Source organism: Bombina bombina, chromosome 2 (assembly GCF_027579735.1).
Source record: "Bombina bombina isolate aBomBom1 chromosome 2, aBomBom1.pri, whole genome shotgun sequence".
NCBI classification, from domain to species: Eukaryota; Metazoa; Chordata; class Amphibia; order Anura; family Bombinatoridae; genus Bombina; species Bombina bombina.
Window position 1 is genome coordinate 1,278,495,625 of NC_069500.1, and position 19,255 is coordinate 1,278,514,879.

General features: G+C 36.2%; 1 pseudogene; it reads left to right on the forward strand.

Annotated features, from left to right (window-relative positions):
* Positions 1–6,178: 6,178 nt before the first annotated feature.
* Positions 6,179–6,596, forward strand: LOC128648258 (AP-2 complex subunit sigma-like; annotated as a pseudogene).
* The last annotated feature ends 12,659 nt before the right edge of the window (positions 6,597–19,255 follow it).

Genomic DNA, 19,255 nt, shown 5'->3' on the forward strand with positions numbered 1-19,255 from the left:
AAATAAGAGTATATCGTCGATCTGAAAAGGGAGGTAAGAGATGAATCTCTACGACCGATAACAGAGAACCTATGAAATAGACCCCGTAGAAGGAGATCACTGCATTCAAATAGGCAATACTCTCCTCACATCCCTCTGACATTCACTGCACGCTGAGAGGAAAACCGGGCTCCAACTTGCTGCGGAGCGCATATCAACGTAGAATCTAGCACAAACTTACTTCACCACCTCCATAGGAGGCAAAGTTTGTAAAACTGAATTGTGGGTGTGGTGAGGGGTGTATTTATAGGCATTTTAAGGTTTGGGAAACTTTGCCCCTCCTGGTAGGAATGTATATCCCATACGTCACTAGCTCATGGACTCTTGCTAATTACATGAAAGAAACGTGGGTGCTACTTTCTAGATGCCTATCTGGATTCCACAGGTCCTCTGGGTGAGACCTCCAGCGTACTGACTGCTGGAATTTGAATGTCAGCCTGCTTTATCGCACCTTATTCATTTAAGGTGCCACTTTCCTTGTGAGTAGTTTTTTGCACATCACTTTTATATTTGTTGTTTTAACGATTCACACTATGTTGGCGCCCCTTGTTTATCTTCCATTCTAGACTCTCCTTTAAATACCTGCAGTGCAGCCGAGCTTCCAAAATGGCGGCACTCATAATAAGAGGGAGGTGCAAGAAATGTATATAGTGTTTAATGTTCCTTTAAGACATGCAGTGTGATTTGGTAGGTAAAGGTAACTTTGGTCCTTTTAATCTCAGGAGCTGTATGTATAGATCTTCAACTAACATCTGCTGTCAACTAAAAAAAACAAAAAACTTTCCAATATGTTGCTTGCATCTTCTCATTTCCTTCAGCTCTCAGTCACCAAAACAAATTATACAAAAAAAGGGTAGGGCCAGTTATCCTCAAACAAAAGTAATGTATGATCTAGGGCAGAAGGTAGGTGGGGTCATGATGATTAGATATATGTCTGATCCTATGTACCCACAGCTCCTCCATACCATATACCCACAGGAAACGTTAGATCACACCCCATTTCCTGCAGCCCCTGTAAGATAATGTAGGGGGACTACCACTCTCTAAGTCAAGACAAGAAAAATAAAAACTGTAACATATAATAATAATAATAATAATAATAATAATAATAATAATGTGTATATAAAAACAAGAAATAGTCCAATAGTAGGAGACAAAGTTCCAAGGAAACACAAGGTGCCAGATTACAATTAGAGCTCTAATTAATGTTCCCGCTTAAGCGGTAAAGGGATATGAAACCCAATTTTTTTGCTTTCATGATTCAGATAGAGCATGCAGTTTTAAGCAACCTTCTAATTTACTCCTATTATCAATGTTTCTCCGTTCTCTGGTATCTTTATTTGAAAAGCAGGAATGTAAGCTTAGGAGACGACCAATTTTTGGTTCAGCACCTGGGTAGTGCTTGCTGATTTGTGGCTAAATCTTTACTAAAGTATTTACTATAGAAATAGCAAGGCCTCATTCTGATCAGTGTCATGTGGCTTACAAAATGACCAGACATTGAAGAGACATTAAATACCTTGAGATTGTTATATAAAACATTTAATTATTCATAGCAAAAAAAAAAACATAAAAAATGCATGTGCATGTACAGATATATATTGTACAAAAAGACCATTATATATATATTTGTATTTATGAATAAATAGAATATATTCTGTTATGTGCAGAACATTGGAATGTGAAATATTTATATTTTCATGTCGGCTTAACGCACCTGAGAATATGCGATCGGGTTTACGCGCGAGTAGGGTGTTTTTCTACTTTTTTTGCTCCATTAACTTCTGTGGGCGAATAGGTTATCGGGCATGCAATATTCTAATTTCGGCTTTTTGTGCGTGTCAGGTTAGCGTGAGAGCAATAACTTTTTACTTTCAAATTGTAATACCAGCACAAAAAGTTTACTTCTAGCGCAATTAGCGCCCTAGTGAAAGCGCTAAATAGCGCTCCATTCGTAATCTGGCCTAAAATATTTTATGTTCTTTTAACCCTGATATGTGCGTGCTGCAATTTTAGGTAACAATCTTGTAAATGCTCCAATCAATTTTTTGAGAAGTTTGTCAAAGGCTGTGTAATGTCTACACAATGTGAAACCACCAATCAGCATTTGATTATGTTTCTAGATCAGTGCTGGGATCACTGACATTAAAATAGCAGAATATAGAAGTAAAATCATCAGAGAAGATAATACATAGCATTATGTTTAAAGGGACAGTCAACACCAGAATTTTTGTTGTTTTAAAAGATAGATAATCCCTTAATTACCAATTCCCCAGTTTTGCATAACCAACACAGTTATAATTATACACGTTTTACCTCTGTAATTACCTTGTATCTAAGCCTCAGCAGACTGCCCCCTTATTTCAGTTCTTTTGACAGACTTGCATTTTAGCCAATCAGAGCTGTCACCATGGTAAATTCACGTGCATGAGCTCAATGTTATCTATATGAAACACTGAACTAATGCCCTCTAGTGATGAAAAACTATCAAAATGCATTTAGATTAGAGGCGGCCTTCAAGATCTAAGAAATTAGCATATGAACCTCCTAGGTTTAGCTTTCAACTAAGAATACCAAGAGAACACAGCAAAATTGGTGATAAAAGTAAATTGGAAAGTTGTTTAAAATCACATGCCCTATTTGAAACATGAAAGATTTTTCTTTGGGACTTGACTGTCCCTTTAAGCTAATGAGTACCACTCATTTTTATATTAGAATGCTCCTATTGTAGGTTGGCATCATACAACCTTCTCTGAATTTGCTAACAAAGCTGTTTTAACCTTTTAAAGACCATCAAGGTATAAGAAGACTATGGAGCTTTGTAGCTTTTAAATTTTACAATGTTTTGGTGTTTACTAGGTTGAGATGGTGCCACATGACATCGATTAAAGATCTTAGCTTTAAGACAGTACAAGGTAAACAGAGTTTATCTCAATACATTGTACTGTAAATACATCAAAGCTGTTAATAGTGTAAGGGTGACTATTTCTACTTCTTAAGGGACAGTCAACACTAGAATTTGTGTTGCTTAAAAAGATAGATAATCCCTTTATTGCCCATTCCCCAGTTTTGCATAACCAACACAGTTATAATAATACACTTTTTACCTCTGTGATTACCTTGTATCTAAGCTACAGACTTGTATTTTAGCCAATCAGTGCTTACTCCTAGGTAACTTCACGTGCATGAGCTGAATGTTATCTATATGACACACATGAATTAACGCCCCTAGTGGTGAAAAACTGTCAGAATGCATTCACATAAGAGGCGACCTTCAAGGTCTAAGAAATTAGCATATGAGCCTACCTAGGTTTAGCTTTCAACTGAGAATACCAAGTGAACAAAGCAAAATTGGTGGTAAAAGTAAATTGTAAAGTTGTTTAAAATTACATGCCCTATTTAAACCATAAGTGTTTGTTTTGGGCTTGACTGTCCCTTTAATTGTGAGACAGATTCACGATGTAAGTAATTTCTCTTTAATTGTGTGTTTATGGGTAGGATGGAAAGGTGATATTGAATGGAATGTGCCAAATGGCAAACGGAAGTTGTTTTTTTTTTTTGTTTTTACTGATACAACCTTCAATATATGCAAAGAGAACCAATACGACTAAGAGTTTGCTAAGGATTCACCCATTTACTGGTCTCAACAAATCCTTCCCATAGTTAAATTTAAATCTTATGTCCCTTGCTATGGTTATTACCCATCAGTAATATGGTGTGAATAGAAAGAGGTTTGGCTTGTTAAATAAGCATGTGACTAACCCCTTAATGACCACGATATATCCTGTATGTCACTGGTTGTTAAGGGATTTTCAGCTCATAACAGCACAGATCTTGTCACCAGCGGCAAGACCTCACTATTATGACCTCTCTCCCCCTACAGGCCTTACTGGTTGTTAAGGGGTTAAAGTACACCAGGCCTTATAAATCTACTATTCCCCTTCTCACATTGCAGTAAACATTTCTTGTTTTAAAAGGGCAATGAATACAAAATATATTTCATGCCTCTATCTAAAAGAGAGTTGCTTCTCATGTGCAACCCATGCGCCAGAATGCAGTGAGAGCTAGATTTTAAAGGGCCACTGTAAGTAAATATTTTCTTTGCCTGTTACTAACTAACTACCCCAAATAAGCTTTTTATCAATAGCATTTCATTAACATATCTCTACCGTATATCAGAAATCTGGGTATCCTTTGCTCTGTACCAATCCGTTTACAATACCTAGGTTTCAAAATGGCGCTTTAAACACAAAGTTATTGGTTTAAGTATTTTGAACATGCAGTGCTGAAAATAGTGGGCAGGATAACGTGACATCATCGGCGAATAAAAGATATAACTTTTAGAACGTTATGAAACTTCGTTTTGGAGAAAATATAGGTCAGTAGGTTTTAATTAATGTTTATTAACTTTAATATGTTAGTTGTTTAGCTTAAAAATTATAACAGAAAGTAATCCTTTAACATGGTAACACTCATGACTAGAGGGAGGCGGAGAATAACCTCAAAACTATGCTTTTAAAATGAAGTGCGTTTTTAATCTCAACTAACTACAAAATGCATTCTATAAAATGTCCTTACAGAAAACAATTACAGTTTTGACATATTGAAGTTTGGTGATATTTGCCATAAAAAATGTGAAATGATAAAAAAGTAAAATATACTAAATTGTTATTTACTCAGAGTTTTGTTAGCCTTTAATATATTGTAATAAATACAAACTTAATGAACCACTTGTTAATTCCTAATTTTGCAATACTACTTTATTTTCATTAGTTAGAATTTAGTGTTTATTTTACACGTGGCACATATAGTTGTGTATGGTTTTTACAAATTATTAAATTGATACAAGATTGTGTCCATGGCTGAATACCTTGTCCTGCCTGCAGCAAAGATAAGACTTCTCTAGAAATGAGAATAATAATCAGCATGTCATTTTAAAAATAATCTTTCACAATTTATTGCCAAAATGTATTTTAAAATGAACCGTAGAAACAATTAATAAGTCATATTTGCCCTAGTTTCTTAAATATGTTGCAATTTATTGTTATTTAAAGGGACAGTCAAGTTAAAAAAAAAACTTTCATGATTCAAATAGGGCATGTGATTTCTAATTTACTTTTATCACCAATTCTGCTTTGTTTTCTTGGTATTCTTAGTTGAAAGCTAAACCTAGGATGTTTATATGCTAATTTATTAGACTTTGAAGGCTACCAATAATCTAAATGCATTTTGATAGTTTTTCACCACTAGAGGGCATTAGTTCATGTGTTTCATATAGATAACATTGAGCTCATGCACGCAAATTTACCATGGAGTCAGCTCTGATTGGCTAAAATGCAAGTCTCCGAATGGAGCTTGATGCCCCTGTTTCCGCGTGAGCCTTCAGGCTCGCCGGAAACAGCAGTTATGAAGCAGTGGTCTAAAGACCGCTGTTCCATAACTGGTCCACCTGCTCTGAGGCTGCGGACATCAATCTGCCCGATCCTATATGATTGGGCTGATTGACACCCCCTGCTAGCTGACAATTGGTCGCAAATCTGCAGGGGGTGGCATTGCACAAGCAGTTCACAAGAACTGCTTGTGCAATGATAAATGCTGTCGGCATTTATCGATGTGCGGTGGACATGATACGCTACATCGTATCATGTCCGCTCGTACTTTCATAAATCGGCCCCTATGAGTGGAGCACTAACAGTTACATGCAAGTGATAAGGGGTTTATCGTGGCTGTTTGCGCACATTGTTTTTTTTCTCGTATTACAAGTTGAAAGTAAACACGATCGCTTGAGCGCAATTTACCATATTTTCCCATGTAAATCTTTAAATAAGGGGTGCGGCCTATAATCGGATGTGGCCTATAATCGGATGTGAAGCAGTTTTTGCAGCAGCGTGTGTGAAGAACTCTGTGTGCTATAGGAGCAGTTGGAGGGTGGAGCAGAGCAGACAAGAGAGGAGTAGACAGCAGCAGTGAGGAGCGTGACAATGGGGAATGCTGTGGGCATCTGGAGCTGGGCAGTGGGCGGACAGACTTGGAGATGGTTCAAGCTGACAGTTGAGCCTGGTCAAGCACTCTGGGTATTGTAGTTCTTAGCCTGGAAATCCTGTGCCTGGAAGTGAATGAAAAAGGAGAGACAAGAACCATGGTCCGTTTCATACTCATTCAGAACCATGCCGGTAAGACCCGCCTTTTCAAGTGGTACATGCAGTTTGACGATGATGAGAAGCAGAAGTTCACTCTGTGGAAACCGTAAGGGATGCATGCAAAATTTGTGGAGTTCAGGAATTTCCAGATCATCTTCCACCGATACGCCGAGCTGTACTTCTTTATCTGTGTAGATGTAACAGACAATAACCTGTGTAGATGTAACAGACAATAATCTGGAATCCATACAAAACTTTGTGGAGGACTTGAATGCATATTTCCATAATGTGTGCGAGTTAGATCTAGTATTCAACTTCTACAAGGTTTAAACAATGGTGGATGAGATGTTCCATGGCTGGGAAACAAGCTAAACAAAGGTTCTAAAGCAGCTGCTTATGTTGCAGTCTAAGGAATGAGAGAGGCTAACTAGTTTGCCTGCATATTACAGATTCTGGTTTTGCATGGGAGAGAAGGAGAAGCAGTGTGGAGGTGCTGTGGGGTCAGGTAGGCTGTCAGGTCAGTGAGTAAGTGAGTCATGGGATTAATGTGGGGGACTTGTTATTATATGTACTGTATTTTGTATAGGATTACATTTTCTTTAAAATGGCACCAAACCTTAAGGGTGTGGCTTATAATCCGGTGCGGCCTATACTCGGGACAATGCGATATATGTATGTATATATATATATATATAAATATATATATATATATATATATATACATGTATGTAAAGAAGGACACTCTCAGGATTTGTTGTAGAGACAATGAATATATTTATTCTGACAATACCAAAAAAAAGTTGACGTTTCGGCTCCCATGTGAGCCTTCTTCAAGACGAAATTTATCTTTAGTCGGCTATCATATGTATGTATTTATGTATTAATATGTGTGTAGATATGCATTTACAGAAATAGTTATGCATATAAACACATAAATATATATGTACACCTATATAGAAGTGCTATGTATTTACTGTAAATATTTCTCATTCCTATGTTCTGCACATAGGGGAATATTTTTAAATATATATTCCTATATATATCTGTATATATCTATACCTATATATAATCATGTATATATCGGTATAGATATATACTGTACCAAAATACAATCAGATATATGTAGAAATATGTATGTATGAATAAATATAATATATTCTGCTATGTGCAGAACATTGGAATGTGAAATATTTATATTTTTATTTCGGGTTAGTGCACTTGAGAATATTCGATCGGGTTTGTGCATCAATATTCCCATAAGTTATCGTGTGCAAGTTTGTCTTTTTACACGTGTCGGCGGTTAGTGCCCGAGCGAAAACAGTTTTCTTTCAACTTGTAATATGAGCGCAACCCGACACATGCAAAAAGCTTACCTCTAGCGCAGTTAACGTCAAGTGAAATCATTAAATAACGCTCCACTTGTAATCTGTCCCCAAATGTTTTTAAATATATTTCTCATGAACATTTGGAGAACATTTCTCTTGGATATTTTTAAGACATTTTTTTTTCCTTTTTATTCTCATCTTTATGTAAAATACTAACTTTATGTAAAATACTAAAACATTCAAAGTTTGACAACTAGCACCAATGACAATGATACATTTGTCCCTATTCATTTTGTTTAACTCTTTAGGAGTGACAGTGTCTCTTTAAAAGCACTATACCAATAAAATGATCACTTTTATCAAATACTCAGAGTCCTCAGAAACACCTTTGACGCAACGTGTAACAGAAGACAATAGGATGAATGTTTTTGTATCCATGCAAAAATGCTCATGTAAATTCAACATTTATTTTTTTTCAAACATTAAAAAACACAACAGACTCTTTGAATTAAATATGGATGGGAATCAGGATTTTAAGAAAATCCATTCCTGGCAGACAAAAAGGCAGGTGTAAAAAGTGGGCAGCCATTCAAAGCATAAATAAGTTCCTGTTGTGTAATAACAGAGCGAAACTTCCAAGCTAATGTTTTTTTTTATTTATTTAAATATATCTCTAAAAACCATTTTCATACTCTCAGCTATATTTATGCTTTACACGTTCCTACACAAAATTTAAATTTATTTTCAGGTGTGAAAACTAGAGAAACTAATTAAAAAATTGGATGCATTTATTGCATGTGTATTTCCATAAGCTTTTTGAATTACATTGTGGTTGCTTTTTAAATGGACTTATATTATTTCCTTCCTTATATGTATTCCAGAGAACAGACGTGAATACTTTACAAAGACCCACACAAGCCATGGCATTCACTTAAGTGACAGTAACAATAGCTTACTATTCATGGAAATGATGCAATGTTTGTGACCTTATAGAAAGCAGGAAAATCCTACTCCCCATGAGAGGAGAATTAAATCAAAGTGTGTTTTATTATAGCTTGAAAACTGATAAATCTAAGTTGTACATTATGTTAACTTAATTGAAATAAATGTTGACTACAGCAAAAGTTTATAGATATATCCTACATTAGTGTTTATTCTGAAGGGCTGGATGATACATAAATATATTGGTTGTCAAAATCTACTGCTTGTTCCTCAGAACCATTGTAGGGGTATGTTCTTTCCTCAGTAATTCTGCTGCAATGACTTGGATAGCCAACCAGCTGGTATTTTATCAGTATGGCTGGTATTTTAAAGGAAGAGGTCAATGTAAAAAAAATTAAACAAAAGAATAAATCAGGAAATAAAGGTCCTACTGTGGTGAAATGTCTTCTTACTATGTATGTAACTATTTTTTAACAAATGATCATCATTAACTCTAGTAACTTTAGTCTCTGGGGTATATTTATTAAAGTGCAGACAAACATGATACAATGTAGCGTATCATGTCCGCCGCACATCGATAAATGCCGACAGCATACGCTGTCGACATTTATCATTACACCAGCAGTTCGTGTGAACTGCTGTTGAAATTCTGCCACCCGGAATAATTTGCGGCCAATTGGCCGCTAGCAGGGGCTGTCAATCAACCCGATCGTATTCGATTGGGTTGATTTCTGTCTGCCGCATCAGAGCAGGTGGGCAAGTTATGGAGCAGCGGTCTTTAGACCGCTGCTTCATAACTTCTTTTTTCCGGCGAGCCTTAAAGTGAATGTCAATTTTGATGCTAAAGTGCCCGGTTTTTTAAATTTTAATTAAAAACAGGGGCACTTTAATTAATCAAAATTTACATTTCACTCTTGTTGTGAAAAAATATTTACCTTTTAAACTTGACAGCCGCTCCAGCTTCCTCCACCCGTCGCAAAGCCTCTTCCTGGGTCTAAAATGAAGAATCCGGCTTCCACCAATCACGGCGTTGAATCAGACACTGATTCCCCCGGGGGCGCAAGCCGTCATTGGAGGATGACCTATCCATCATTTCTGATGTCAGAAATGGCTTGCAACGACCGGAGGAAGCTGGAGCTGCTGTCAAGTTTAAAAGGTAAGTTTTTTTCACAACAGGAGTGAAATGTACATTTTGATGAATTAAAGTGCCCCTGTTTTTAATCGAATTTTTAAAAACCGGGCACTTTAGCATCAAAATTGACATTCACTTTAAGGCTCGCCGGAAACACGGGGCATCAAGCTCCGTACAGAGCTTGATAAATTGACTCCTCTGAGTCATGCTTATAATCATTTATACAATAACACCAAACTGTCCCAATAGGACAAGATCTAGGGGGTGCTCGTTAGCAAAAAACTGAATCAATAATGCCAATCAAAAGAATATGAGGCCAAACAAATTCAATCTTATAGACTGCAATAAATATAAAATATTTTTTGTGTTTAAATAACCACTTCAAGGTAAACATAGTTATGTAAATGATATCCAAGTAGTATGGAATTGTTATCCCATTTTAATCCATCATTAAGATAGTACACCATACCTCAATTAGGCTGCTTTTCTTCTCCTCCCCAAAACAAAGTGGAGTGAATCTAAGAATTAAACAAAGGAATATGTTTCTTTGAAGCCACATAAACCAAAGTAAGGGCTACTCACAAGCGATGCATCACCCACGTGTGCTGTTAGAGGCAGGCTGAGAGATCACAGTAACCCAGCTCACTAATCCAGGAATCCAGAACTTGGGAGATAATCAGTCTGTTGGATCCGCTCTAAGATTGATTAGTAGCTGTTCCCACAAAGATGAGGCAAAAACTCTGACTCTAGAAAACAAATGGTAAATGGGGGCATTGATCCCCTGTTAACATGCATATCAGCATACATGAATAGCAGCATAAAACCACATATCACTATTAATATACCTACTGTCCACCAATCCAATCCTTAAGACCACCCCCTCCCACAGACTCAATCCAATCATATGTAACCATGATTACAACATGCTTCATTTATATCTATGCTTCTCACCTGGGTATCCATGTTGATCAATAGGTCCATTTATTAAATACCACGAAAGTAGGAACCTGACCTTATTTTAATTGAAATAAAATATTAGGCTGTGCCAAATATAATCGCTGGTTGTTATGGCACATATATAACATTCTACATAATTCAAACGTATTGTGCAGCATTCCTCACCATGGGACCACTCTCCCAAATTGAAACTGATAATCCTACTAGGAGATGGTGCCATGTCACGCCCACCAAATTAAAACAAAACCACTATTTTCCACCTAATCAACCTGTCTCTATTCCATCTTACATCTAAAAGTATTAGACATGCAAAAGCCACATCCAACTACTGATAAGCCTAATACATAAAAGTAATGTGAACTTTATACAAACCTTAATGTGACATATAAAATGCCCATATACAAATTCTGTCACACCACAGTGTGAAACAGCATTCACCACTGTAGAAACACTCCTCCAAGATGCATCAACCTATCTTCCTAAGGAGCAGCACCCAAACCTTTATGGGTTCACGTTAAATTAGCTCTCCATTTGTAAATTAGCCCAATATCTCTACTATACCAAAGACATAGTAAATAACCTATATAATACTGAGCCACATACTGCATGTGATATGACATCTTGTGACTAGTCTGATTCTAGAAAAATATCATACCAATATATATATAATTGACTCAACAAATATTAATCTATACAAAATTACCAATAGGAATAAAACAAAAAAATATATAAAAAAATGTCCATTAAATATAGAACCAATCAGTGTTCCTATATAATCTCGCTATTGATGATAATTAGATGATTATATGAAACCAGGTGAGAGGCACAGACATTCACAATGATATAAAATTCTTGAGATATACTCATGAGGGAGTTTACCTAACATTTCGCAGTGTCAATAACTTCATAAAGACCTCAGGGAACCAGAGATTTAAATTTATATATCCAATAGGTCTCTCTTTGGCCAACACAAAATTGCCTATTTGGGTTCGCCAGTCTCAAAGTCTGTCGGTCTGTTGATATATTTTATAAAAGTGGGCTGAACCTCATTGTGGTGACGAGTGGCAATGTGTCTCCCCTAAGATATAATGGGGATTGCAACTTCAGCAAAAGTCCATCAACATTGCCGCTGAGTTGAAATGTAGGCAGCAGGTAGGGCTGTCTTTAAAGCGTGTTTACACAAAATAGACTGTGCACTTGCGAAAATAAAAATGTTTTCCGTGTAGTAGTACTTTAAATTATGCATATGTATATTAAGTTTCACTGTATATTCACTAGATCTGTCACACTGGGAAATATCGCCACTGAAAAGCAGGCAAGACTAATATGTCTGAAAAGGGATAACTAAGATTACGATGGAAGACAGTGCCTTGAATATTAGAAACCACGGCAATGTTTCCCCATAAAAATAAAGATTACTCTCATGGAATACCCAGTAAAGTCCAACAGAACACCTGTATATTTGTCATGTCTGCTAATAAAAACATTAAAAAAAACTTCTTATCAAAACAATTGTATAGTATAATGATAGAATATGTATGTAAACTGTAAGCATGTTTATACTGATCTTCTATTGTGTCCTAAAGAGTGTATTTTTATTTATTTAAGATTTCTATTGAATGTTCTCAATATTCATATATACATTATATTGAGAAAGCACAGTTATGATCATAATATTCATACAATGGTGGTGGGTTATGGTGGTTTAGGGGTACATAGGTATAGTTATTGGGCTCAGTGCTATATATTTAATAGGGATAATTTACTTTACATCTCCAATGTTGGTGCCGATGCTACTTGGAATATTTTGCTAGCATCGTCACTGATTTATAGTAACATGTCGCTCTGTGATGCTGCCTTTAAAGAGTAAAATTGGCACTTTTGAATATTTTGCCGGAATTCTCGACATTGCATCAGATCGTTTTTTAATATATTGCCACCTCTTTCTATCATCGGGGCCTAGTGACTCTAGAGTGAAGCCAACCAGTTACCAATAGGTCCCCTTTGACTCAAATTGTTACACAATACATACTTCCCAACCACCCCTCCCACAGGTTCCCCAGTTAGGACACATGTCTAAGTTTTCAAGTATTCCCAGGACTATGCCCACTTGGTGCTACAACTCTGGCCAACATTACCCAATGCTTGTCCATAGCACACCAGAAGAACCCCCCCCCCCCCCCAGTCTAGGCTTCACCCAGAAAAACACCAGTGGCCTATGCCCTCTCACCTCTATGTCCCAGGTAATATTAAGAGGTATAACAACACAATACTGGGGCTTTACTTTGCCTTTCTGCAGTATAGAAAACAAGTAATATTTGTATCTAATTATTATTACTTGAAGGTGTGTGATGATATCATTCTTGTTAAAGCCACATTTAAAAAAATTGTAAATAGGAAGCGGTATTAGTTACAAACATTTATTTAATAACAAATATGTATCCTTTCTTGCTGGAACTATTTGCAGTACCTGGTTAAATATTAGATTACACGGTTTAACACAGTGTTGTATTGTGTTTGTCTATTCAGATATAGCCCTCCTCAATTGTTTTTTAAATGCTAAAGTGTTACCTAGCAATAATATTGTTCTCCTTCTAGCAGCCTTTAGAAACTGGGCTGCTATGGTGACCCTTTAAACCTGGGTGAAAGATATGTGTGTGTATTTTTTATGAAGTTGTGTAGATGTTAAATTAAAATTAAATAAAAAAACATCTATGTGCAAATGTCCACATTCACATAGGCTTGCACACTTAAAGCAATTTAAGTAGAAGGATTTATCTCAATACTGTTCCTTGTCAAAGATTACAAGTGTATAAATCTATGCCATGAAGCTTTATGAAACTGTATGAATCAATGTCTCCCTCTTTTTCTTTCTCTTTATATGTGTGTATATAATCTATCTGTACATTTATATATACGTGTGTGTGTATATATGTATAAATATATATATATATATATATATATATATATATATATATATATATATATATACAGTATGTGTGTATATATATATATATATATATATATATATATATATATATATATATATATATAGGTGTGTATGTATATTCTGAAGAATGAGAGCTAATATATTAATATATATATATGTACAGTATATATATAATTTATGTTATTTTTATCTCACAGGATCAGCAATGCACGTAATAATTCTGAACCTCTCCTTATTGATTAGGCTTGAATAGAAATGGTTAGTCGGCCAGCTGCAATACCTGCATGATAGAAAGGGTCATGGGTTCAACTCCCAGCAGGGCCAGTTTAGCCTTTTATCCTTCTGAGCTTAATAAACTGAGTACTACTAGGTTAGGTGATAATAATGCCTATTAATTATCATCTGTTGATAATTTGTTAAATCCAAGGCTGTGTGCTAAAAAAAGAAATTCGATCTCCCTGGGATATATATATATATATATATATATATATAGAGAGAGAGAGAGAGAGAGAGAGAGAGAGAGAGAGAGAGAGAGAGAGAGAGAGAGATAAAGAGAGAGAGAGCAATATACAATAAAACTCATGCATGTTTATCATGTATATTGCTTTTTTAAATTGATATATATTTTCCACTGCAAAACAGACACAGAATTCCATAGCACCAAATAGGTTAACACATTGACATTGGTATTCCTATTTTATATTTTTCATTTGACAGACACCATACAGCTTATGCTATCTTTATAATTATTGTGTCAGAACAATATGTATATTATGCGCGGGTAGAAGAAGTGACTCAAAATGAAAGTTTTTCTCAGTAGGGAAAGTCCTAAATTCAAGACTTTTTTCGACTCTAGGGAAATCTGTTCATGGCTGAATCATCAGAATAAAAACAAACTTTTTTTTTACCCAGTCGTGATGACATTTCATATTCCTACATTGTGATTTTGAGTAACATTTTCAGACTACATTTATTTGAGTTTTTTCCAACAATAACATTAAAGATAAGTATACAAATATAAAGCATCAGGTCATGTAGAAAAAAAAAACTTTTTTGAGTTTACTGGATTTCTCTTAAACAGAGACAATAATGAATAAACTTGTGCAGACAATTTTGAGACATTGAACATCATTAAATGAATGAGAAAGCTTACTTGGGATTTACTATCTCATTGCCTCATTTGGAAACACCAAAGATAAGCTGAATTACTCAATAGCGCAGCTGTGAATGTGACATTGCAATAGTTTAAATATATGCTAATAATAAAAAATAAATGATACATTTTACTCTAATTAAAAGTATTTTTAATAATGTACTCATTTGAAGATCAATACATTACAATGCAATATTATTTGCAAACTGTATTCATAAAGTAGCATGTGTAGGAGAATTAATGTTATTTTCCGGTCTAGACAGCTCATTTGGTATGTTTAATTGGAAATAGCAAGCTTATAATATAACCAATGCTACTGAAAACTATCCCTGAAATCCGTGACGGAGCCTGGTCTTCGTGAGGATGTCTGGTAACAAGATTTTGTGACGGAGCCTGGTCTTCGTGAGGATGTCTGGTAACAAGATTTTGTGACGGAGCCTGGTCTTCGTAGGGGCTATCGGGTAAGCCGGCAGGTACTTGGTGCCTACAAGCAACTTACAGCCATGGTGCTTTAAATGTTTTTCTGCTAACTTGGAGTTAATTTCACGACACTATGTATAAAGCGGAATACGAGTGACACTATACCTCCATTACTTTGCACTACTGGACATTTTTATATGTTTATATTGCTGGACTTGGTTGCTTACATCATTTATTCTCCTGCTTATTTGGATAGCGACTGCTATATTTGACACAGGTCACTAGCCATTACATTTACTCCCTCCTCTTCCAGCATATCTTTGGTATTTTCTCTTTGGCATTAAGTGCTTTTGGGCAGCACTGCTGGTTGAGGGGTCAAGTATTGGGAAGTTATCATTATTCTTACTAACATGGAGGACACACAATTTTACTCATTGATGCCAGTTATATCTAGAGATGAACCCTCTGTAGAACTTGCCAAAATATTTTCTACCAGTAAATCTGACTATGCACTAACAGATTTGTTCCAGGAAATGGACAAACTTTGCACAAAGGAAACCCGACTTCAGTGGGATATATGGACACTGGGGAAATATTTAGATATGAAAATGATACCCAGAGGCCTTAGAATTTCTAAATACCCCACTTTTGAAACAGAGGACACTGAATTTGTGGATAACTGGAACACTATACTTGATGAATGCTCAGTCAGATTAATGATTTTGTTGGTGTCCCATAAAAACAAATTGCTAAATGAAACTAGAGATAACATTAATATTATTCAAATAGAACTTAATACACGTAAACATGAAATTGATTATCCCAGATTTGATGATGTTTTAAAGAAATCTGTAGCAAATGTAAAATCAACTGTTATGAGTACTAAGCATGTCAAATACCTGCGTGATAAAGCTGATTATGACACCAATACCATTCATGTATGGAATAAGACACATAGATTCAACACTCGTAGACAACACAACAGAAACAGGAGTAGGGGTAGGTCACGCAACAGAAATCATAGATCCAATAGTAGCCAGAGAGTTACATTCTCAGACAGTGACGTTGACTCTGGCGAAGACAGATATGTCTCTGACACCAATATCTGCAGTGAAACAAGACCAGGTATCCTGAAAAACACTGTTACACATGGGATGCAAGCAAATAGTGGTGCAGCTGCACCCTGTGTAAAATCTAAGGATAAAAACAAGAATAAATATACACCGACAACACACAACAGCATTGAGTCAAGTGAAATACAAGCTACAAATTCTCATAGTAGCAACACCCAATTAGAACAGGTTTTTTCAGTAGCCCCAATGAATCCCAAGGGAGGAGGGAATACACAGAATACACAGAACCGTTATCCACAGAGGAGAACCAAGGGAGCCAACAAGTATGCACCCTCAGTGTAATTAATTTGTCTAATACATTGTTAAGTGATTCACAGATTAAACTTTTGAGCCTTGGCTTAGGTTTCGTGCCTTCAACTGGTTTTGATTTGTTCAAAACCATGTTGGATGTAAATCGCTTAGTCCGTAATATTACACTGAAAAAACATTTATCCAACAGTAATCAGGATACTGTACCCATCCCTGTGGGAGAACCTGGCCATAACATAACCAGAGTAAATTTGAACAATGATTTGTCATTTTCTGAAACTTGTGATGTAATTGCTCTGGATGCAATGGCCAGGGAAAACCCAACAGATATGAGTGAGCAACATTCTGTAAATAAATTTGTGGGTTTCAAAAAGGCATCCACATTCTATCCTATCCACAGCAGAGGCCCCCTTATAGAAAAAATCTATAATAGAGTAGAAAAAGATCTAAAAGATCTAGCCCTATATAGAAAGAAACTTCCTGATAATCTGTCTATTTCAGAAAGGAAGGCTCTAAAGGATTTACAGGATAATGAACAGATTGTGATCCGCAATGCGGATAAGGGGGGCTCTGTTGTGGTTATGGATACTGTGGACTACAAAAATGAAGCTCTACGCCAACTTAATGACCACACACAATACACCACTCTTTCCACTAATCCCACCAAACGTTTTCAGGTTGAACTTATGCACCTTCTGGACAATGGGATGGAACAAGGTTTTCTTGATAAGAACACCTTTGAATATTTGTATGTTGAGTTTCCTGTAACTCCTGTGTTCCACCATCTCCCGAAGGTGCATAAGTCCCTGATTAACGTTGTTGGTCGACCAATTGTTAGTGGGATCGGATCTCTTTTTGAGCACACATCAGAATGGCTAGATGCCATTTTATGTCCTTTGGTTCAGGCTTTACCCAGTTTTTTACAGGACACTAAACATGTCCTGAGAGTAATGGATGATCTGACATGGGATCCCACTTTCAGTTGGTTGACAGTTGATGTCACTGCTTTATATTCGTCCATACCCCATGAACGTGGCCTTGAGGCTCTCAACTGTATTCTGACACACTATTCTAACTTAGACACTGATTTCAAAAGGTATGTAATCGAAGTGACAGAATTTCTTCTATGTCATAACTATTTTGAGTTTGAGGGGGTTTTCTATCTCCAGAGATGTGGGACAGCTATGGGGGCTAAATTTGCCCCCTCCTATGCCAACCTGTATATGGGTTGGTGGGAGCTGTCCCACATTTATGGTGATCGGAACCCCTTCAGACTCAATATCATTTACTACGGTCGTTTTATCGATGATCTTCTCCTTATTTGGAGCGGTAATACTGAAGACAAAATGAAATTTCTTGATTACATCAATCAAAACAATCTGAATTTAAAATTCACGTCAGAGTCACATAATGATACTATCAACTTTCTAGACATTTCCTTAAAGGGTAATTCCTCAGGCAGGATAGATATGTGTATTTATAGGAAGCCCATATCGGGCAACTCAGTTTTACACGCAAAAAGTTGCCACCCCAAAAATGTCATGTACTCCATAGCCAAGGGACAGTTAATCAGGGCAAAACGAAACTGCTCAACAGAAGAAAGTTTCTCACAACACAAAGGAGACTTATTTGACCGTTTGGGTAGTAGAGGTTACCCTAAAAAAGTGATAAATAGGGCTGCGAGTGAAGTTCAGGGTATGGATCGAAAATCTATGCTAAAAGAGAGAAAAAAGAACAACTTTAAGAAACAGATGTCTAATAAGGTTACCTTTGTAACCGATTATAGCACTGAGTATGAGGCAATATGTGACATTGTGAAGAAACATTTCAAACTCCTTGTGGCAGATGACAGACTCATTACCTGTGTGGCTGAAGGTATAAGATGTTCTTATCGCCGCAATAAAACATTGGGCAATTACCTATCACCCACGGTTTTGAGCAGTCCTCGAGCCACATTGAGTTCATGGCTAACATCTAAAGGCATGTTTAGATGTGGGAATAGTAGATGCAAACCTTGCGACTACGTCACTATTTCAAATACATTTACATCTACAGTCACTCAACGCACATTTGATATTAACTATTGTTTAAATTGTACTTCGCATTATGTCATCTATCTCATTACTTGCATTTTGTGTAATGTCCAATACGTTGGACTTACGACACGAGACATAAGATCTCGGATAAGGGAACATCTATCCACAATCAGAGTAGGGAAGTCGTCCTCACCTATAGTCCAACATTTTTGTATTAAACATAATAAGGAGGCCTCCTCCTTCAGATGGCAAGCTATTGATTTCATACCGCATCCTAAAAGAGGTGGGGATAGACAAAAACTTCTTGAGAAACGTCAAATGCTGTGGATATTTAAACTTTCCACTAAAGTCCCTTTTGGACTAAATGCTGAGTACAATTTGATCAATTATTGGGAATAGCTGAGCTGTATATGTGTGTACACATGCATGACACTTAATTCATATGTGTGTAGCAAGTGCAGGTCTTGCGCTTGATACTTATCTATGCTGGTGTACATTTATATACATCTGCAGTTACAAATTCTGGTTTACTTTTATATGAGGTGTATTTTCATAACAATATTTGGGCTAGCCCTGTTTCTCATGCTAGAGATATATATATATATATATATATATATATATATATATATATATATTTTTTTACATTCTAGGTATTGATAATATCAGCATTTGCTAAATGTTTTGCTGATATCTATGTGTCTTTCCATTAAGTACATGTAGGCATGTTTGTATGCATTTCAAATTACAACTGTGTATCAAGTTCAGTTCTGTGTCTGATG